Genomic DNA, 24467 nt, shown 5'->3' on the forward strand with positions numbered 1-24467 from the left:
TGAATACCGCATATGCTATCTTTTGATAATGTGGGTACCATGATTTGGATGGAGTGAGGACAGTGGATACATAATATACCGGCTTTTGAAGTGGGAATTTATGTCCGCCCGTCTCTCGTTCGACGACGAGCACTGCGCTTACAACCTGGTGAGTTGCCGCTATATATAACATTATTGGATCGCCGACATTTGGCACGGCCAAGATTGGGTTGGTGGCCAGGATGGCTTTTATTTCTTCCAATCCGGCCGTGGCTGCGCCCGTCCACTCGAAGTGTTCGGTGCGCCGAAGAAGGTGATAAAGGGGGAGTGCCTTTTCTCCTAATCAGGAGATAAAGCGGCTTAAGGCCGCCACACATCCAGTTAACTTCTGGATTTGCTTGAGGTCAGTTGGGATAGCCAACTGCGACAGAGCTCGGATTTTAGCCGGATTTGCTTCAATTCCTCTACTGGAGACGATGAAGCCCAAGAGCTTTCTGGTGGGTACGCTAAAAACGCATTTTTCCGGATTGAGCTTAATGTCGTATGTTCGGAGATTGTCGAACATTAGCCTCAAGTTGTCTATTAAGGAGTCGACGTGTCTGGTTTTAACGACCACATCGTCTACGTATGCCTCCACTATTTCGCCGATCTGCTTTTCCAAACATGTCTAAATCATGCGTTGATACGTTGTGCCGGCGTTTTTGAGCCCGTAGGGCATTGTGTTAAAACAGAAGGGGCCATATGGAGTGATAAATTCCGTTGTGGCTTGATCGGACTCCGCCATCTTAATTTGGTGGTAACCGGAGTATGCATCGAGGAAGCACAATGAGTCGTGTCCTACGGTGGCGTCGATAATTTGATCGATGCGACGGAGGGGGAAGGGATCCTTTGGGCAAGCCTTATTAAGGTCCTTGAAGTCGACACATAGGCGCCAGGATTTATCCTTCTTTGGTACCATTACCAGGTTTTCTAGCCAGCCCGGATGTTTTATTTCTCTAATGAATCCGGCCTCCAGTAACTTGGCTAGCTCCTCTCCCATGGCTTGTCGCTTAGGTTCGGAGAAACGCCGAAGGTTCTACTTGACCGGCTTGAATCCTTTTAAAATATTAAGGCTATGCTCGGCCAATCTGCGTGGGATTCCTGGCATGTCTGAAGGATGCCAGGCGAATATGTCCCAATTCTCGTGCAGGAACTCCTGTAGTGCGGCGTCTACAGCGGGGTTTAACTATGTCCCAATGGATGTTGTTTTTGTGGGGTCCGTTGGATGGACTTGGAATTTGACTATTTCATCCGCTGGTTTAAAAGAGGTAGACTTGGATCTTTTGTCGAGTATCACGTCGTCCCTGTCCACTATGGAGCACAGCGCAGTTAATTCCTCCGCCGCAAGGGCTTCGGATAATGCCTCGAGGGCCAGTGCGGCTGTTTTGTTCTAGGCGCGGAGTGCTATGTCCGGATCACTAGCTAGAGTGATGATTCCATTGGGCCCGGGCATTTTGAGCTTCATATACCCGTAATGGGGTATGGCTTGGAAGATCGTGAATGCTTCCCGCCCTAGAAGGGCGTGGTATCCGCTACTGAACGGGGCCACTTGGAATGTAATTTCTTCGGACCTGTAATTCTCCGGAGTGCCGAATACCACATCTAGTGTGATTTTCCCAGAGCAACGTGCCTCCCAACTGGGGATGATTCCTCGAAAGGTCGTGCTGCTTTGCTCAATACGGTTTCTGTCTATTTCCATTTTTTGAAGAGTCTCCTCATAAATGAGGTTTAATCCGTTGCCGTTGTCCATGAGCACTTTAGTAAGCCGAAAGCCGTCCACAATTGGACTGAGGACCAAGGCGGCTGGTGCTCGGGCTATTCGGAATTTAGGTTCGTCACTGGCATTGAAGGTGATAGCCATGTCACTCCATGGATTTATTGCTACCACGTGGCAGACTTCGGCAAGGCTACGGAGTGCTCGCTTATGCCTATTATTTGAGGCGAAGGTCTCGAAGACTATCAATACTGTATTGTTATCCACGGGATGGTGCTCTGCAGTGTTTTGAATGAGGAGATCCTCACCGCTCTTGGCCACCTGCCGGAGTACCCAACATGCTCTAAGGTTGTGTGTTGGTATGGTATCCGCTGTACTATGAATTTTGCAGGGCCCGTTAAGCCATCCCTCCAATACGGTTCCACGCCCTGTAGTGGGCTTTTGCTTCTTTGTAATTGAGTCGGGCGGCTTATGAGAGTGCACCCTTTTAGTTCGGACTGGGGGTTTTGTCAGAGCCAGATTATCCCAAAATTTTGTTTGGGTTTTCCAGGCGCTTTTCATCGCACAGTACTTCCATACTATGGCCGCCAAGTCAGCGAAGTGTGCTATGTCACAGCGACTTATGGCATTAAGGATTCCCTTGTTCGTGCAATTGTTGCAAAAGAACGAAATTGCATCTTCCTCGCGACAGCCCTTGACCTTGTTCATTACAAGGAGGAATCTGGCCCAATAGTGATGTACTGTCTCTTGGGGCTCTTGCCTAATGTGGGAAAGATCATTTATATCTGGGTGGGTGGGCGGATTTAAGTCCATACCTTGACCCAATCTGAGACCCAGGGGTGGGGGAGTTTCCGATCTCGAAAGTTCGGGCTCCGGGATGTTGCCCCGTAGGTTCGGCATGCTGCCTGATTCTAGGTTCAGGGTTAGGGCGATGTCCTCCCGTGGACGGGTATCCGTCTCGGAGAGCTCGGGAATCCGGACATAGTTCGTCCTCAGGATAGAGGAAGAATCGCCGCATTGCTCCACCACCACCGCTATCTGATGGGTGACCGGCGGAGAGTTAATCTCCCTTTGGTCGTGTTTAAGCCCAATCCGATCGTAGTCCGTAGCGACTCCCAAAGCGGCAATGCGATCCAAGAACTCGTTCAAAGAGGAGAGCTCCATTGGATCCATCTGATCGGTGAATTTCAAGCCGATGCGGAGGCTATTTTCGATGACCCGAGAAGTCATCGTCGGTGCAACGGCTGAGCGGGCGGTCATGACGAAGCCGCCTGGTCGGAGAGTTTGGCCTACAGCCAGGGATCCCCCAAAGGTGATGTTGTTCTTGACAACGAGACGAGCCATCCCTCCTTATGATGAAGACACAGTGGAACTCTCAATGTAAGCACCAATGTCAGTGTCAAAACCGGCGGATCTCGGGTAGGGGGTCCCAAACTATGCGTCTAAGGCAGATGGTAATAGGAGGTGGGGGACACGATGTATACCCAGGTTCGGGCCTTCTCGAGGGAGGAAATACCCTACATCCTGCTTGATTGATCTTGATGATATGAGTATTACAAGAGTTGATCTACCACGAGATCGTAGAGGCTAAACCCTAGAAGCTAGCCTATGGTATGATTGTATATATATTGTCCTACGGACTAAACCCTCCGGTTTATATAGACACCGGAGGGGGCTAGGGTTACATAGAGTCGGTTACAAGGGAGGATATCTACATATCCGTATTGCCAAGCTTGCTTTCTACGCCAAGGAGAGTCCCATTCAAACACGAGACGAAGTCTTCAATCTTGTATCTCCATAGTCCAACAGTCCGGCCAAAGGATATAGTCCGGCTGTCCGGAGACCCCCTAATCCAGGACTCCCTCAACGGGTACCGTCCAACTAACAACAGTCCTGGGGGAGTTTTGTTTGCAATTATTTCAATTTGATTTGAGCATGGGACTGGGCATCCCAGTGTAACGCCCTCGATGCGGCTATATCTCTCACGTGTCGAAGCACGACTTAGAGGCATAACCGCATTGAAAGCAATGTCGCAAGTGAGGTAATCTTCACACACCCCATGTAATACATAAGGGAAAGAGATACATAGTTGGCTTACAATCGCCACTTCACACAACTACATGAATAGAGCATTACATCAACCAGACACAATCAAGGTCCGACTACGGAACCAAAATAAAAGAAGACTACCCCAAATGCTATACAGATCCCCGATCGTCCCAACTGGGCTCCACTACTGATCAACTGGAAACGCAAACAACATAACGAACATGATCTTCATCGAGCTCCTCCTTGAGCTTGGTTGCGTCATCTGCATGGTTCAACGGCACCTGCAAGCTGGTTTTGGAAGTATCTGTGAGTCACGGGGACTCAGCAATCTCACACCCTCGCGATCAAGACTATTTAAGCTTATGGGTAAGGTAAAGGTATGATGTGGAGCTGCAGCAAGCGACTAGCATATATGGTGGCTAACACACGCAAAAGAGAGCGAGAAGAGAAGGCAAGGCACGATCGATAAAACTATGATCAAGAAGTGATCCTATAACAACCTACATCAAGCATAACTCCAACACCGTGTTCACTTCCCGGACTCCGCCGAGAAGAGACCATCACGGTTACACACGCGGTTGATGTATTTTAATTAAGATCAACTTCAGGTTTTCTACAACCGGACATTAACAAATTCCCATCTACCCATAACCACGGGCACGACTTTCAAAAGTTCAAATCCCTGCAGGGGTGTCCCCACTTAGCCCATCACAAGCTCTCACGGTCAATGAAGGATATTCCTTCTAGCGGGAAGACCCGATCAGGCTCGGAATCCCGGTTACAAGACATCCTCGACAATGGTAAAACAAGTCCAGCAAGACCGCCTGATGCGCCGACATCCTGATAGGAGCTACACATATCTCGTTCTCAGGGCAACACCGGATGAACACTACGTACAGCTAAAACCAGCCCTCAAGTTTCCCCGAGGTGGCGCCGCAAGTGCCTCTAGTTTGGACCAACACTTAGACAAGCACTAGCCCGGGGGGGGGGGTTAAAATAAAGATGACCCTCGGGATGCGTGACTCCCAAGGGAAAAAGGCTAGGTGGCAAATGGTAAAGCGAAGGTTGGGCCTTGCTGGAGGAGTTTTATTCAAAGCAAACTGTCAAGGGGTTCCCATTATAACCCAACCGCGTAAGGAACGCAAAATCCGGGAACATAACGCCGATATGACGGAAACTAGGGCGGCAAGAGTGGAACAAAACACCAGGCATAAGGCCGAGCCTTCCACCCTTTACCAAGTATATAGATGCATTAATTAAATAAGAGATATTGTGATATCCCAACAAAATATCCATGTTCAAAACATGGAACAAGCTCCAATCTTCACCTTCAACTAACAACACTATAAGAGGGGCTGAGCAAAGCGGTAACATAGCCAAACAACAGGTTGCTAGGACAAGGTGGGTTAGAGGCTTGGCTCAACAATATGGGAGGCATGATAAGCAAGTGGTAGGTATCGTAGCATAGGCATAGCAAAAGAGCGAGCATCTAGCAAGCAAAGATAGAAGTGATTTCGAGGGTATGGTCATCTTGCCTGAGATCCCGCAAGGAATAAGAACGAGTCCATGAAGAAAACAAACGGACGTAGTCGAACGGATCCTCACAAACGCGACATTAACAGAACCAACCCGAAGAAGCAACACCGGAAAAGAGCAAACAACCTAGTAAACAACCACCACATAGACATGGCATGATGCACAAACAAGTATGATGCATGTCCGGTTTAAAGAGGGCATGGCATGGCAAAGTGCACAAGCAATCCTACAAATTAAGTGGAGCTCAATATGCAACTCCGTTGCATATTGACGAAACACCATGTTCAAGTTATTTAGTTCGATCTCATTTATGTACCCAACAATATAAAATGTTGTTAAACATGGCAAGAGATAAAGCATATGAAAACTACCTATCTAGGAAAGTTTAAATGAGGCCGGAACAACGAACAACAATTCTAGTAAATCCCCATATGCATTTAGCAATAGTGAACAACAATTGAAACCATTTAAATGTTATAAACATGATGCGGATGACATGTGCAAGTTTATGCCATTTTTATTAAAGTTGACAAGAGCAATATGAAGCATTTGTCACAATGGTGGAAGGAAAAGGGGTGCCACGGCAACGATAACGAAACGGTGCCACCCAACGTTCCGGTTCCGGCAACTCATTGAGATGTCGGTGCAAAAGAAAGTGTGGCGGGAGCATGCAAAAGATGGTGGGGCGCTCCCGGATACCGGGTGTCCCAAGAGTCGACGACGGTGTCAAACGAGGGAACAACTAACGTTCACGGTCGGATTACAACAACCAACATGCATCTCATCCAACTCATGCATACGGTCCACGAGTGGTCGGCTCGAGGTTATACCTTCGAAGCGTGCCTTTTCGGAACGGATCAAGTTCGATGCGGTGTAGGGGAAGTAGACGTTCTCGGGACGTTCATAGTGGAAGTAGTCGTTCTCGCATGCTCTAGGATCGACGGTAGAGGTTCTCGCAATCTCGACGGCGGTAGTGGTACATTTTTTCCTATAGATGTTCAGGGTCACGGCGAGGAACTTGATGCATCGTTGAACTTGGCGTCCGAGGAATCCCGCATAGTCGTACACGAGTCATAGTCGAACTTGACGGTTCCGTTACATGGTTCTTTGGAGACGGTAGTTGTTCTTGGTTCGTAGACGAACTTGACCGATCCGAGGGCTCCGGCCATCGGGGTACTTGACGCAACGCCGAGTAGTCATACATTTTGAAAAGGAACTTGGTGTCCGAAGGTGTACTTGGCGAACAATGGTCATCGTGGAAGTAGTGGTACTTAGGCGTTTCGGTCAGCACTCGTTCGGGCATCCTTGGTCTTGCCGGTGGTGTGGGTCTCCTTGGGTCAAACAAGATGTGCAAGGCCAGATTGGCGACGGGGACTTGAAGCATGGTTCCTGCAGCGCTGGTAACGGCGAAGACGAGCGGATCCTGGTCAGCCGGTGTCGGATCCGGGCAAACAACGGCGTGAACGGAGCCCAGGTGCGGAGGAGCTTGAGAGCGGGACGGCGGCCTGGTGGCGTTGGCGCTCCTGCAACAGTTCACGTGAAGGAAGAGCGACGGGGAGGCATGGGCAAGGAGGTGGACGTCGGCAGCGGCAGCTCCGTGGCAGGAGGCCAGGGTCATGGACGGCGAAGCAGCACGGCGGCACGCTCGCAGCATGCTTCTGCAGCCATAGAAGAGGACGAGGAAGGGGCGTCGAGCTCCCAGAGGTGGGCGCTGGTCGTGGTTGCCGGCGATGGAGGCGGAGCAGAGGAGGCTGTCGAGGCTGGCGCTGGTCGGCGCCGCGGCGGCGTCCTGCTGGTGGCCGGCGACGTGGACATGGGGCGGCGGAGCCGCAGGTGAAGAAGCAGAGGCACAAGGAGGACCATGGCGACACGGGCGACGAAGCAGCAGCGGCGCTGGTCGGTGCCGTGGCAGGGAGGCGAGGAGGTGAAGAGGGATCGAGATGGAGAGGTTGCGGGAGGAAGATGGGATCGAGGGAGATGGTGGTTCGGGCGTGCGGTTCCCTGATGGCGCGAGGGAACGAGGAGGACGGGCGCAGGGGATCGAGAGGGTGAGATCGAGAGGAGGGCGTGGCGTCGCAAGGGAGGAGAGCAGGGTGCGGGCTAGGTTAGAGGGTTAGGTGGGTCGGGGGAGTGGGCCTTGGAGCCGGCTAGGTTTAGGTGCAGCTGGGCCTAAATGGCCTGATGGGCTCCCTTCTCTCCCTCTCTTGATTTCTAAAAACAGAAAAAACAAAGAAGGAAAAGGAGAAGAAAGGAGGTATTGGGGAAGAAGTAGGACACGCGTATAAATTTCCGGACCCACAAAACTGAGCTGGAACCAAGAAGATAGAAGTTGGCGCGAATGCAAGATTTAAATTCGAACTCATTTGAATATCATTCAAATGGGTTTGAATTGGGGCTAGGTTTTAGAAGTGCTCAAAAAATGTTGAGATTAAAGAAAAGAGCCTCGATAGATGGGAAAAGAATTTGGCAAAGTTAGAGAGTCCAAACTTGAGGCAGGAAAGGAAGGGATTTAATATGCACATGTGTTGCGGTAAATTCCAAACTAATGGAATATTTTATATAGCTCCCTAAATATTGGGAGGGTATGTTTTAAAGAGAAAACACCATGTGAGTTCCCTTGATTTAAATAGATCAACAATCTATGCAATTTATTTAGTTGAGATGCAAAAGATTTGTGACATGATGTAATGCACATGATGCAACGAACCAAAACGAAACACCCGACAACACTCGGAAACATGGAAGGCATATGAAGCTCCAGTCTTGGGGCGTTACAACACTCCACCACTACGAGAGGATCTCGTCCCGAGATCTAGAATGGCACCGAGGGAAACGGAAAAGGAAGAGAAGAGGTAAAATTAAGTTGCTTCTTTGACAAATGAGTGAAACCAATGAACCTTGAGATGTTGAACAAATTGAAAGAAAGAAACAACGAAGATGGACAAAGTTGAGAGCACTCTGTTAAAAAAAGGAATAAGAAAGAACCAATTCGGGTAGCATTCCGGTTGAAAAAAGATGAAAGACTTGATAAGATGAAAGAACTTGAGCAGCGGCACACACTCCGGTTAAATGGATAAACCAAGAAAAGAACGCGATCCTGACAAAACAAGAAGATGGGCTGAAGAGAGCAACATCACAATGCCTCCGGAACAACAGTAAGAATGGAATGGAATGAACGAAGGGAAACAAGATCTTGAGAGAGCACACTTGCAACAAATGCTAGAATGGAGTTGTTGGAAAACCAACAACGAAAAGAGTAAGCTTGTTGTGGGCTTATGGAAAACATCTCGAAATTATGAGGTGCAATTCTGCCACTAACGAAAACAATGGATTTGGATTGATATGAACAAGGAGACGAGAAACTTATTCACTGGGAGGATAAAAAGAAGAACGTGGGTCCTTTATGAGCACCCTCAATAGCAACAATCCTTAGGGAAGGCTTTAGGTGAATTGTAACCCAAGATAACTCCAACGAAGAGGTTGATGAATTTAAAATATCTCAATCTTGACAAACATGGGAATCATGAAACACAAACTCAAATTGTCAAGAGTGACATAACACCATCTCAAAAGATGAGGAAAAATAAGAATTGCGCTCCGTATTGCGAGATGAAGGATGCTTGAGCTCCTCTGAAAAGAATCTCGATGAACACTTCAAGAAGGAATTAAATCCTTGATGAACCAAAATGTAGAGCCTCCATGAAGAACTCCGGTAAACAAAAGAATGATCAATCGAAATGAATGAGAAATTGAAAACACAAGGTGAAACCTTGCACTGATTTAGATGGGACTTTGCGACGAGATAAAATGGAAAACTTGGGGCTCCGGAAAAGAAACATGAAGCAATTGAAAAGCGAGAACTTGATGAGCCTCCGGAATACGGAATTGAGTTTACTCGATGAGACAAGAATAAGAATTACATTATGCATATCCTTCACCAATTAAATTGATGACACCCAATGTATTTGGCACACTACTTATTCTCGTAGAATGGATTAAGATAGATATAGCACAAACTTGAGACGGTCTTCAACAAGCCATCGGTAGGATTTGGAAAACAACGAATGAGTTGATATGATAACCATGGAATAGAATCTTGAGCAAACCACCATAAGAATTGAAAATGGACAGAGGAAAGATAGAGAAACACCGGGAAGAATTAGCAAATGAATGAAGATGCTTGAGGGAATTTAGACACAAGAGAACGAAGAGATCACGAACTGATTAGAGAATCCTTGATTTAAGCAGTGGTATGATTTAGAGTATGAGAGCTGAAAGCTGGAATGAATAACTCTGAGATGATGGGCTCCGGATAATCAAACTGAAAAGACTCCTAAATTGCTCCGGAAGGGTGAAAAGAATTCTCACAACCGAAAATAATTATGAGAGAATGGCATAAAGCTAGAATCACGAATCTTGAAGAGAAAAGAGCAAGATTGAGAGAAAGTTTCCTCTTCGGTCTTCAAAATCCGAGAATGACGACTGAAACACCACCATGAATTGTTGAGGCACTCCGGAATGAAAAATTAGAAAGGTTGAACCAACGATGAAAAGAATTTTAAAGATCTTGGAGAAAGGCATTTAACTGATGAAAATTCATACTTACGTCAAACTTTGACAAGAATTTAGGATAGCTCCAGGAAAATAAGAAGAGTCAGGTAAGATCCTAGGAAAAGACCTGTGGGTTAGGGCCCACTCAAAAGATACACCGTAGAACGATTAGAAGGAGAGATTGCACCGGTTGAATTAAATGGCTTGAATAAGATAGGACCTCGAAATAGCTTGAACAGATGCAAAGTGAAAACACAAATCTTCGAAATATCTTCAGCACTCCGGAACAAATGGATAGCGAGAGGAGAATGAATATGAGGTGCACCGGCATGAGAAGGTATTTGAAACGATGAAAAAGGATATGATCAACACCAAAGCTTGATTTGAATCCACCAGAGAAGAAAACGAGTGAAGAGAGACGAACTTGAAGCTTCATTAGCATCTTCTGAGAATCAACGGATAAGAATATTGACGGAAAAGAATGGAGAGATTTCCCATCAATAAAAGGATACTTGAATAAGAAATCTGAGTCGTTGACGAAAAAGGGTGGGAGGGAGGGAAAACAAAGGCAACTTGGAGATGGATGAAACAAACACCGTTGAGAAGAACTGATACTTGATCTTGCGGTTGTTGAAATGATCGGATCCACTTGAAGAGAAACACGCCGGTGAAAAGAAATTGAAATGACAAACTCGAGATCGAGAAGGATTAGTATTCACATCGAAGTATGAGAACACCGCTTAGGAAAGGTATGGGATCAACATTTGACTTTGAAGCAACTCGAATACCACAACTCAAAACACAACAAAGGATTGGCTTGCAAAATAAGCCAGAACAAACATATGATAGAGATTTCGTTCGAAGTTTTCGTGGTGGGGCCTACACGGGCTCGATCGTACAACACCTTCATGTACAAGGCAGTGCACATGACATACGAAGTGTCCCCGAGTCGGCATAACCAAGGACTCTTTAAGACACAACGAGACCACTGTAAAACCAACCGTGAATAGGCGGACCACTAGACGTCGAACCCCAATTTCATATCATACATCTGTCGGAAAGATATCCTAAGAGCTACTTGAATTCCCACTTATAAACTCCCGAAATTTTTCGGTTATGCAATCAGGTGTTGGGGATATAGGGGAAGCATAATATCTCACCCAAACTAGCAAATCCTACATCCAGCTGTATCCATCCTTCAACACATAACCAAGAAACCTTTGGAAATCATCTACCTCAACCTTCGAAAAGCATCCGTTATACAAGTTATGGCAATACTCCTGAACTCCCGCCCCAGTACTGGGTGGCGTCGAGGTTATCTCACCAACAACTGCATAAAAGAGATTTTCGATGTCGGCAAAACTAAACTCAGGTATTCCAGAACTGCAACGATAAAATTGTGACGACAACACCTCGGAGCTCAACTCCCCGGGACACTGCCACAACCCCTAAATGACAGGAGGCACCAAGAACAATGTTCTTGTCACAAAACCATCGGAATGATTCCAAGATACCCGCGTGATCCTAAAAAAAATTGTGAAAATTTGAGAAGAGAAGAGTCAAAACTCTACGTCAGGATGCCTCACCAGAGCGATGAAGGGACTGAGGAGTAAAAAGAATTCCTAACTCTCCGATATATATAATCCTAAATGACTCACAATATTTTTCTAGGCTCAACAACGCCAGCTATTCGATCAAGCAGGGGGCTCCTAAGGTCGGGGAAGGCTCTGATTACCAACTTGTAACGCCCTCGGTGTGGCTATATCTCCCACGTGTCGAAGCACGACTTAGAGGCATAACCGCATTGAAAGCAATGTCGCAAGTGAGGTAATCTTCACACACCCCATGTAATACATAAGGGAAAGAGATACATAGTTGGCTTACAATCGCCACTTTACACAATTACATGAATAAAGCATTACATCAACCAGATACAATCAAGGTCCGACTACGGAACCAAAATAAAAGAAGACTACCCCAAATGCTATACAGATCCCCGATCATCCCAACTAGGCTCCACTACTGATCAACTGGAAACGCAAACAACATAACGAACACGATCTTCATTGAGCTCCTCCTTGAGCTTGGTTGCGTCATCTGCACGGTTCAACGGCACCTGCAAGCTGGTTTTGGAAGTATCTGTGAGTCACGGGGACTCAGCAATCTCACACCCTCGCGATCAAGACTATTTAAGCTTATGGGTAAGGTAAAGGTATGATGTGGAGTTGCAGCAAGCGACTAGCATATATGGTGGCTAACATATGCAAAAGAGAGCGAGAAGAGAAGGCAAGGCACGATCGATAAAACTATGATCAAGAAGTGATCCTAGAACAACCTACGTCAAGCATAACTCCAACACCGTGTTCACTTCCCGGACTCCACCGAGAAGAGACCATCACGGTTACACACACGGTTGATGTATTTTAGTTAAGATCAACTTCAGGTTTTCTACAACCAGACATTAACAAATTCCCATCTGCCCATAACCGCGGGCACGAATTTTGAAAGTTCAAATCCTTGCAGGGGTGTTCCAACTTAGCCCATCACAAGCTCTCACGGTCAACGAAGGATATTCCTTCTAGCGGGAAGACCCGATCAGGCTCGGAATCCCGGTTACAAGACATCCTCGACAATGGTAAAACAAGTCCAGCAAGACCGCCCGATGCGCCGACATCCTGATAGGAGCTGCACATATCTCGTTCTCAGGGCAACACCGGATGAACACTACGTACAGCTAAAACCAGCCCTCAAGTTTCCCCGAGGTGGCGCCGCAAGTGGCTCTATTTGGACCAACACTTAGACAAGCACTGGCCCGGGGGGGTTAAAATAAAGATGACCCTTGGGATGCGCGACTCCCAAGGGAAAAAGGCTAGGTGGAAAATGGTAAAACCAAGGTTGGGCCTTGCTGGAGGAATTTTATTCAAAGTGAACTGTCAAGGGGTTCCCATTATAACCCAACTGCGTAAGGAACGCAAAATCCGGGAACATAACGCCGATATGACGGAAACTAGGGCAACAGGAGTAGAACAAAACACCAGGCATAAGGCCGAGCCTTCCACCCTTTACCAAGTATATAGATGCATTAATTAAATAAGAGATATTGTGATATCCCAACAAAATATCCATGTTCCAAACATGGAACAAGATCCACTCTTCACCTGCAACTAACAACGCTATAAGAGGGGCTGAGCAAAGCGGTAACATAGCCAAACAACGGGTTGCTAGGACAAGGTGGGTTAGAGGCTTGGCTCAACAATATGGGAGGCATGATAAGCAAGTGGTAGGTATCGTAGCATAGGCATAGCAAAAGAGCGAGCATCTAGCAAGCAAAGATAGAAGTGATTTCGAGGGTATGGTCATCTTGCCTGAGATCCCGCAAGGAAGAAGAACGAGTCCATGAAGAAGACAAACAGACGTAGTCGAACGGATCCTCACAAACGCTACGTTAACGGAACCAACCCGAAGAAGCAACACCGGAAAAGAGCAAACAACCTAGTAAACAACCACCACATAGACATGGCATGATGCGCAAACAAGTATGATGCATGTCCGGTTTAAAGAGGGCATGGCATGGCAAAGTGCACAAGCAATCCTACAAATTAAGTGGAGCTCAATATGCAACTCCGTTGCATATTGACGAAACACCATGTTCAAGCTATTTAGTACGATCTCGTTTATGTACCCAACAATATTAAATGTTGTTAAACATGGCAAGAGATGAAGCATATGAAAACTACCTATCTTGGAAAGTTTAAATGAGGCCGGAACAATGAACAACAATTCCGGTAAATCCCCATATGCATTTAGCAATAGTGAACAACAATTGAAACCATTTAAATGTTATAAACATGATGCGGATGACATGTGCAAGTTTATGCCATTTTTATTAAAGTTGACAAGAGCAATATGAAGCATTTGTCACCGTGGTGGAAAGGAAAAGGGGTGCCACAACAACAATAACAAAATGGTGCCACGCAACGTTCCGGTTCCGGCAACTCATTGAGACGTCAGTGCAAAAGAAAGTGTGGCGGGAGCGTGCAAAAGATGGTGGGGCACTCCCGGATAACGGGTGTCCCAAGAGTCGACGACGGTGTCAAACGAGGGAACAACTAACGTTCACGGGCGGATTACAACAAGCAACATGCATCTCATACAACTCATGCATATGGTCCACGAGTGGTCGTCTCGAGGTTATACCTTCGAAGCGTGCCTTTTTGGAATGGATCAAGTTCGATGCGGTGTAGGGGAAGTAGACGTTCTCGGGATGTTCGTAGTGGAAGTAGTCGTTCTCGCATGCTCTAGGATCGACGGTAGAGGTTCTCGCAATCTCGACGGCGGAAGTGGTACATGTTTTCCTGTAGATGTTCAGGGTCACGGCGAGGAACTTGATGCATCATTGAACTTGGCGTCCGAGGAATCCCGCGTAGTCGTACACGAGTCATAGTCGAACTTGACGATTCTGTTACACGGTTCTTCGGAGACGGTAGTTGTTCTCGGTTCATAGACGAACTTGATGGATCCGAGGGCTCCGGCCATCGGGGTACTTGACGCAACGCCGAGTAGTCGTACGTTTTGAAGAGGAACTTGGCGTCCGAAGGTGTACATGGGAAACAATGGTCATCGTGGAAGTAGTGGTACTTAGGCGTTTCGGTCAGCACTCGTTCGGGCATCCTTGGTCTTGCTGGCGGTGTGGGTCTCCTTGGGTCAAACAAGATGTGCAAGGCTAGATTGGCGACGGGGACTTGAAGCATGGTTCCTGCAGCGCTGGTAACGGCGAAGACGAGCGGATCCTGGTCGGCCGGCGTCGGATCCGGGCAAACGGTAGCGCGAACGGAGCCCAGGGGAGGAGGAGCTTGAGCGCGGGACGGCGGCCTGGTGGCATTGGCGCTCCTGCAGCAGTTCACATGAAGGAAGAGCGACGGGGAGGCATGGGCGAGGAGGTGGACACCGGCAGCGGCAGCTCCGTGGCAGGAGGCCAGGGTCATGGACGACGAAGCAGCACGGCGACACGCTCACGGCAGGCTTCTGCAGCCACAGAAGAGGACGAGGCAGGGGCGTCGAGCTCCCAGAGGTGGGCGCTGGTCGTGGTCGCCGGCGATGGAGGCGGAGCAGAGGAGGCGGTCGAGGCCGGCGCTGGTCGGCGTCGCGGCAGCGTCCTGCTGGTGGCCGGCGACGTGGACATGGGGCGGCGGAGCCGCAGGTGAAGAAGTAGAGGCACAAGGGGGACCATGGCGACACGGGCGACGAAGCAGCAGCAGCGCTGGTCGGCGCCGCGGCGGGGAGGCGAGGAGGTGAAGAGGGATCGAGAGGGAGAGGCTGCGGGAGGAAGATGGGATCGAGGGAGATGGTGGTTCGGGCGTGCAGTTCCCTGACGGCGTGAGGGAACGAGGAGGACGGGCGCAGGGGATCGAGAGGGTGAGATCGAGAGGAGGGAGTGGCGGCGCAAGGGAGGAGAGCAGGGTGCGTGCTAGGTTAGAGGGTTAGGTGGGCCGGGGGAGTGGGCGTTGGAGCCGGCTAGGTTTAGGTGCGGCTGGGCCTAAATGGCCTGCTGGGCTCCCTTCTCTCCCTCTCTTGATTTCTAAAAATAGAAAAAACAAAGAAGGAAAAGGAGAAGAAAGGAGGCATTGGGGAAGAAGTAGGACACACGTATAAATTTCCGAAAAGGAGAAGAAAGGAGGTATTGGGGAAGAAGTAGGACACGCGTATAAATTTCCGGACCCACAAAACTGAGCTGGAACCAAGAAGATAGAAGTTGGCGCGAATGCAAGATTTAAATTCGAACTCATTTGAATATCATTCAAATGGTTTTGATTTGGGGCTAGGTTTTAGAAGTGCTCAAAAAATGTTGAGATTAAAGAAAAGAGCGTCGATAGATGGGAAAAGAATTTGGCAAAGTTAGAGAGTCCAAACTTGAGGCGGGAAAGGAAGGGATTTAATATGCACGTGTGTTGCGGTAAATTCCAAACTAATGGAATATTTTATATAGCTCCCTTAATATTGGGAGGGTATGTTTTAAAGAGAAAACACCATGTGAGTTCCCTCGATTTAAGTAGATCAACGATCTATGCAATTTATTTAGTTGAGATGCAAAAGATTTGTGACATGATGACATCATGTAATGCACATGATGCAACGAACCAAAACGAAACACCCGACAACACTCGGGAACATGGAAGGCATCTGAAGCTCCAGTCTTGGGGCGTTACACCCAGCTACCAGCCATTTTCTCGTGAATGATGAGCGGAGTTCACTCATCGCCAGAATAACCCACCTAGCGTGGAAGATATTGACAGCCCTAGTTGGTACATGATACGTCTCCATCGTATCTACTTTTCCTAACACTTTTCCTCTTGTTTTGGACTCTAATTTGCATGATCTGAATGAAACTAACCCCGGGCTGACGCTGTTTTCAGCAGAACTACCATGGTGTTGTTTTTGTGCAGAATTAAATTTCTCGGAATGGAATGAAACTTTGCGAGGATTTTTTATATCAAATAAGAGAATTTCTGGAGCCAAGACCTACCGAAGGGGGGCACCTGGGTGGGCACAACCCCCCAGGGTGCGCCCCCTCACCAGGCGCGCCAGGTGGGTTGTCCCCACCTGGTGGCCCCGCAGACCCTGAAACCGATGCTATAAAATCCTATTTTTCCAGAAAAAATCAGGGAGAAAGAATTATCGCGATCCACGAGACGCAGCCGCCGTCACCTGATGTCCCACAAGTGTAGGGGATCTGTCGTAGCCTTTTTGATAAGTAAGAGTGTCGAACCCAACGAGGAGCAGAAGGAAATGATAAGCAGTTTTCAATAAGGTATTCTCTATAAGCACTGAAATTATCGGTAACAGATAGTTTTGTGATAAGGTAATTAGTAACGAGTAACAAGTAATGCAAGTAAATAAGGTGCAGCAAGGTGGACCAATCCTTTTTGTAGCAAAGGACAAGCCCGGACAAACTCTTATATGAAGGAAAGCGCTCCTGAGGACACATGGGAATTATCGTCAAGCTAGTTTTCATCACGTTCATATGATTCACGTTCGGTAGTTTGATAATTTGATATGTGGGTGGACCAGTGCTTGGGTACTGTCCTTACTTGGACAAGAATCCCACTTATGATTAACCCCCATTGCAAGCATCCACAACTACAACAGAAGTATTAAGGTAAACCTAACCATAGCATGAAACATATGGATCCAAATCAGCCCCTTACGAAGCAACGCATAAACTAGGGTTTAAGCTTCTGTCACTCTGGAAACCCATCATCTACTTATTACTTCCCAATGCCTCCCTCTAGGCCCAAACAACGGTGAAGTGTCATGTAGTCGACGTTCACATGACACCACTAGAGGGATGACAACATACATCTCATCAAAATATCAAACGAATACCAAATTCACATGACTACTTATAGCAAGACTTCCCCCATGTCCTCGGGAACAAACGTAACTACTCACAAAGCATATTCATGTTCATAATCAGAGGGGTATTAATATGCATAATGGATCTGAACATATGATCTTCCACCAAGTAAACCAACTAGCATCAACTACAAGGAGTAATCAACACTACTAGCAACCCACAGGTACCAATCTAAGGTTTGGATACAAATATTGGATACAAGAGATAAACTAGGTTTTGAGATGAGATGGTGCTGGTGAAGATGTTGATGGAGATTGACCCCCTCCCGATCAGAGGATCGTTGGTGATGATTTCCCCCTCCCGGAGGGAAGTTTCCCCGGCAGAACAGCTCTGCCGGAGCCCTAGATTGGTTCCGCCAAGGTTCCGCCTCGTGGCGGCGAAGTTTCTTCCCGAAAGCTTGCTTATGATTTTTTCTCGGACGAAAGACTTCATATAGCAGAAGATGGGCACCGGAGGCCTGCTAGGGGGCCCACGAGGCAGGGGGCGCGCCCAGGGGGTAGGGCGCGCCCCCCACCCTCGTGGACAGGGTGTGTTCCCCCTCTGGTGGATTCTTTCGCCAGTATTTTTTATTAATTCCAAAAATAACTTCCGTGAAGTTTCAGGACTTTTGGAGCTATGCAGAATAGGTCTCTAATATTTGCTCCTTTTCCAGCCCAGAATTCGAGCTGCCGACATTCTCCCTCTTCATGTAAACCTTGTAAAATAAGAGAGAATAGGCATAAGTGTTGTGACATAACGTGTAATGACAGCCCATAATGCAATAAATATCGATATAAAAGCATGATGCAAAATGGACATATCAACTCCCCCAAGCTTAGACCTCGCTTGTCCTCAAGCTAAAGCCGATATCGAAAAATATGTCCACATGTTTAGAGATAGAGGTGTCGATAAAATAAAATACGGACATGAGGGCATCATGATCATTCTTAGAACAACAACATATATATATATATTGTCATATGATCTCTTATGCTAAAGTAACAATTCAATCACAATTTCAAGTATGAATCATAAACTTCATTGAAAACTAACAAACTACAATCTCAGTCATTGAAGCAATTGCAATTTATCATAACATCAGAAAGAGTCAATATAAGAGCTTTTCAGCAAGTCCACATACTCAACTATCATTTAGTCTTTCACAATTGCTAACACTCACGCAATATTTATGGGTATGAAGTTTTAGCTAGACACAGAGAACGATAGGGGCTTATAATTTTGCCTCCCAACCTTTTACCTCAAGGGTAATGTCAACAATAATAGCTCATGAAAACTTACATCCAATTAGCTATATATATATATATATATCAAGATCTTTCCAACACACTATGCTTGCCAAAGGATAAAATGTAAAAGGGAAGGGTGAAGATCACCGTGACTCTTGCATTAAGTATAAGACAAGAATAAAAGATAGGCCCTTCGCAGAGGGAATCAGAGGTTGTCATGTGCTTTTATGGTTGGATGCATAAAATCTTAATGCAAAAGAACGTCACTTTATATTGCCACTTGTGATATGGACCTTTATTATGCAGTCCATCGCTTTTATTTCTTCCACATCACAAGATCGTATAAAGCTTATTTTCTCCACATTAATAGATCATACATATTTAGAGAGCAATTTTTATTGCGTGCACCTATGACAACTTACTTTAAGGATCTTACTCAATCCATAGGTAGATATGGTGGACTCTCATGGCAAGACTGGTTTTAGGGATATTTGGAAGCACAAGTAGTATCTCTACTTGGTGCAAGGAAATTGGCTAGCATGAGAGGGAAAGGCAAGCTCAACATGTTGGATAATCCATGACAATATAATTTATCTCAGATGTAAGAAAACATAACCCATTACGTTGTCTTCCTTGTCCAACCTCAACTCTTTAGCAAGTCATATTTTAATGAGTGCTCACAATCATGAAAGATGTCTAAGATAGTATATTTATATGTGAAAACCTCTCTTTCTTTATTACTTCCTATTAATTTCAGCGATGACCAAAATTATGTTTGTCAACTCTCAACAACTTCTATTCATCATACTCTTTATATGTGAGCTCATTACTCTCCATAAGATCCATATGATCTCTTTATTTCTTTTTATTTCTTTCCCTTTTATTTTATTCCCTCAAGATCATAGCAAAATAATCAAGCCCTTGACTCAACACTAATCTTTATTATATATAGCTCACGGACTCGATTACATAGGAAGATCATAAAGCAAAACTCACAACTAGATCATACTAAAACTTTATTCTACTAGACCAAGATATTATCAAAAGGATCGAAGTAAGAAAAGCGGTAAAGATAAAAGTGATGGTGATACGATACCGGGGCACTCCCCCAAGCTTGGCAGTTGCCAAGGGGAGTGCCCATACCCATGTGATTATATCTCTTTTGCCGGTGAAGGAGATGAAGTTGTTGATGATGTAGGCTTGTCGTCCCTCTTCCAAGGCATAGGCTCACCATCATAGAAGGATGATCGAGTCTCCGGGATCCTTAAATCTGCAGCCAAACTCATCCTCTTGAATCTATATTCATACTCATAGTTTTTATTTTGCAGGTCATAGATCTGGGCTTGGAGGTGCTCGATCTTCTCATGAAGCTTGAAGATGGCCTCCCCAATGTCCTTGGCGTCCAACTTGTGGTTGTTGGTGAACTCCGTGATCATTATGTGATTGGAGTCGATTCCACGCTCCACCATCTCCTGACACTTGAAAACTTGTTGCTTCATTGCCTCGAGCCTTGTCTCCATGCTTCCGGTCCTCCTTGGTCCCTCAACATCGCGGATGTGCAGCAACCCCTCACGCATCTCAATGGCTTGAGGATGTTGCAGCACTTCCGCGAGGTAGGGGTTGATGACCTTCTCGAAGAACTTGTCCTTGGGGGCACTTAGAGACGCCATGGTGATCTAGATCTGTCAGAAAAACAGCTCGAAACAAGAACAGGAGATATTTGTGTGATACGGTGGTCAAAACCTTTGGGAGATTATATAATGAATTTTTACCGACTAAAAGAAGTATCGTGCAAGAAAATGGAGTCCGGAGAGCGCACGAGGTGCCCACAAGGCAGGGGGCGCGCCCAGGGGGGTAGGGCGCGCCCTCCACCCTCGTGGAAGCCTCGTGTCCTTTCCGGACTACTTCTTATTTTCCTATTTTCTTAAATATTCCAAAACGGAGAAAAATTGCCATTAGAACTGTTTGGAGTCGGTTTACTTACCGTAACACATACCTATTCCTTTTCGGAGTCTGAAGCGTTCTAGAAAGTGTCTCTTATGTATTCCTCTGGGGTTACGGTTTCAATAATATTAGTTTCAACATTTATGGGATTACCTGAGATATAATGTTTGATTCTTTGACCGTTCACCACCTTCGGATTTGTGCCTTCGAAGTTGTTGATTTTTATGGCACCGGAATGATAGACCTCCTCGATAACGTAAGGACCTTCCCATCTAGAGAGGAGTTTTCCTGCAAAAAAAATATTAAACAAGAGTTGTATAGCAATACATAATCACCTACATTAAACTCACGCTTTTGTATCCTTTTATCATGCCATCTTTTAACATTTTGTTTAAACAGTTTGGCATTCTCATAAGCCTGGGTTCTCCATTCATCAAGTGAGCTAATGTCAAAAAGACTCTTCTCACCGGCAAGTTTGAAGTCATAGTTGAGATCTTTAATGGCCCAATATCCCTTATGTTCCAGCTCGAGAGGTAAGTGACATGCTTTACCATAAACCATTTTATACGGAGACATACCCATAGGATTTTTATATGCAGTTCTATATGCCCATAATGCATCATCAAGTTTCTTGGACCATTTCTTTCTAGATCTATTAACAGTCTTTTGCAAAATTAATTTGAGCTCTTTGTTACTCAATTCTACTTGACCACTAGACTGTGGATGATATGGAGATGCAATTCTATGATTAACATCATACTTAGCAAGCATTTTATGAAAGGCACAATAAATAAAATGTGAACCACCATCAGTCATTAAGTATCTAGGGACTCCAAACTCAGAAAAATAACTTCTTTAAGCATCTTAATAGAGGTGTTATGATCAGCACTACTAGTTGGAATAGCTTCTACCCACTTAGTAACGTAATCAACAACAACTAAAATATGTGTATACCCATTAGAGGAAGGAAATGGTCCCATATAATCGAAGCCCCAAACAACAAATGGTTAAATAACGAGTGAATAATTCATAGGCATTTCTTGACGTCTACTAATATTACCAATTCTTTGACATTCATCACAAGATAAGACAAACTTACGGGCATCCTTAAGGAGAGTAGGCCAATAAAAACCGGATTGCAATACCTTATGTGCAGTTCTATCTCCAGCATGGTGTCCTCCATAAGCTTCGGAGTGACACTTGCTTCCTGTTCATGCTCAGGTATACAACGTCTAATAACACCATCTACTCCTTCTTTATAAAGGTGTGGGTCATCCCAGAAGTAATGTCTTAATTCATAGAAAACCTTTTTCTTTTGCTGGTATGTGAAACTAGGTGGTATAAATTTAGAAACAATGTAATTAGCATAATCAACATACCATGGAGCAATATGAGAAGCATTTATGACAGATAATTGTTCATCGGGAAAGCTATCATCAATAGGTAGTGGGTCATCAAGAACATTCTCTAACCTAGACAAGTTGTCTGCAACGGGATTCTCAGCTCCCTTTCTATCAATAATATGCAAATCAAATTCTTATAGCAGGAGAACCCATCTAATAAGTCTAGGTTTAGTATCTTTCTTTTCCATAAGATATTTAATAGCAGCATGATTAGTGTGAATAGTTACTTTAGAATCAAAAATATAAGGTCTGAACTTATCACAAGCAAATACAACTGCTAAGAATTCCTTTTCAGTAGTAGCATAATTTGTCCGGGCATTGTCTAGAGTTTTACTAGCATATTAAATAACATTTAATTTTTTATCAACTCTTTGTCCTAGAACAACACCTACAGCATAGTCACTAGCATCACACATGATTTCAAAGGGTAAATTCCAATCAGGTGGCTGAACAATAGGTGCAGAAATCAAGGCTTTTGTCATGGAATTGTCACGGCAGATGTCCTAGAAAAAGGACTTAGTCGTAGGGCCATCGCAACTAGGAAGCTTAAAGGGGTTAATCGGGACAAAGGACACAAGAAGTTTATACTAGTTTGGCCCCTTACGATGAAGGTAAAAGCCTAGATCTAGTTGTGTTGGAATTGCTGGGGTTTCGATGACCAGGGAGCGAATCCGCTTTGCCTGGCTTCGAGTTGTTGTTTTTCTTGCCCTAAGCCGCCGTCGGGTCGTCCCCTTATATACATGGGTTGACGCCTGGCGGCCTACAGAGTCCCCGCCGGCTCATAAAACGTGTCCGGCTCGGTGACTTCTTTTACATGCCTTTCCTTACAAGTCTTTCTCTACATATGGCGGTTCACAATATTGGGCCTTAAGCCGCCTCTGGGCTTAGGCTTTCTATAAGTCTTAATGAACTATCATCTTGAATATTACTGGGCTTCTTTTCGTAACCCACCATTGGGGTTGACCTGGCCCCTCCTGGGCGAGACATACCTGATAGCTATATCCCCAACATTAGGCCCCAGGTTGACTTGAACTTTTATCTTTGTCAATCTTCAACACTTAGATGAAATCCATCTTCCTCTCTCTGTAAAAAACTCAGTAACCCTCCATGACGTCATCTTCTGAAAACACGAAAGCCTGCTATGATGTCATCTTTAACGGATCTTTATCTTTTTATTATCTTCCGAGAATCGAGGCGTCCGTTTAGCTGGATAATCATTATTTTGGCCTTCCTCAATTCCCGCACCTGCCCGTTCACTTATCCCCTTATAAATAGGCTTGGCTGGTCTTTCCCCCTTCTTCTTCTTCCTTCCATCTTCTCGCCACCTCTCTGCCTCTCGAGCTTCGCCGTTGCCACAACGCCCGCCGTCACCTCTCAACGTCGGCCGCTGCATCATCCTGAGCTCGTCCCAAGAACCGCAACGACCCTTCACAGAAGCTCTGCATTCGTAAGTTCCTACCTTTCCGCTCCCTTAGATCTGTTTAGGGTTACGAGTTCATCGGCGTTCTTCGCCGTTCATCACAAACCTCCTTGTAGTTTCTTCTTCGTACCCTCTTTTGATCCAGAAGAAAGGCAGAACTTATGCGGTAGTAGTTTGACGCCCATTTTAGATGCTTGTAGATCCTTTTCCTTTGCACAGATATCTTCTTAGAGCTGATGAACTTCTCCGCGCTTGTTCTGTAGGTCTGAATTTATTTTTCTTTTCTAGCCCATTTTGATTCAAAATAATAGCAATAGTTTGGGAAATCTGTTTGTCTCAACACTTAGCCAATTCTGTTTCTGGCTTCCTTCAAATGTCTTTAGTCATGGCGGCTTATCACGGCGGCTCACTTACCCTCTATATGTCATTAGCCCTTACTTAAGCCGCCATTACTCATTTAACTTTTAATTTCATCATTGAATTGAACCGACACATTACTTTCTTTTCAATTTGTCCTTTGATCATCATTCCGTCAAAAGCACCGACTGTCTTCAACTGGGTCCCTTCCACAGTTACTGAAGATACCTTGAAGGAATTTTTCACCATAGGATTTTTGCGAGGGAAAAATGTTATGTCTTATCGCGCGCCTGACCCGGACGAGGAACGGCCTAATCCCAAAGACGGTGAAGTTATTGTCTTCACTGACCATATGAATCGGGGTTTTTCACCACCCAGCTCAAAGTTCTTCAGAGACGTTCTTCATTTTTTCAAACTTCACCCTCAAGATCTTGGACCCAATTCCATATCCAACATCTGCAATTTTCAAGTTCTTTGTGAGGTGTATCTTCAAGAAGAGCCGACTGTGGAACTCTTCAGAGAGTACTTTTATTTGAACCGCCAAAATGAGTGTACCAATGGCCCTAGCTTGGAACTTGGTGGAATCTCAATTCAGCGCCGACAGGGCGCCGTTTTCCCCTTAATAGTCTTATCGAGTCATCCCAAAGATTGGAATCGGACCTAGTTCTATTGCCAAGATACATCACCAACCAATGAAAAACCACTGCCGGGTTATCACGCAGAGCGTCTGGATTCCAAGTTTGTGCTCCCTGACAAACTTACTACTGCTGAACGCAAGAAGCTTATTCCATCTATTAAAAGGATTAATGCCTTATTGGGGAATGGCTTAACCGGA

Source organism: Triticum dicoccoides, chromosome 1A (genome assembly GCF_002162155.2).
Source record: "Triticum dicoccoides isolate Atlit2015 ecotype Zavitan chromosome 1A, WEW_v2.0, whole genome shotgun sequence".
Lineage (NCBI taxonomy): Eukaryota > Viridiplantae > Streptophyta > Magnoliopsida > Poales > Poaceae > Triticum > Triticum dicoccoides.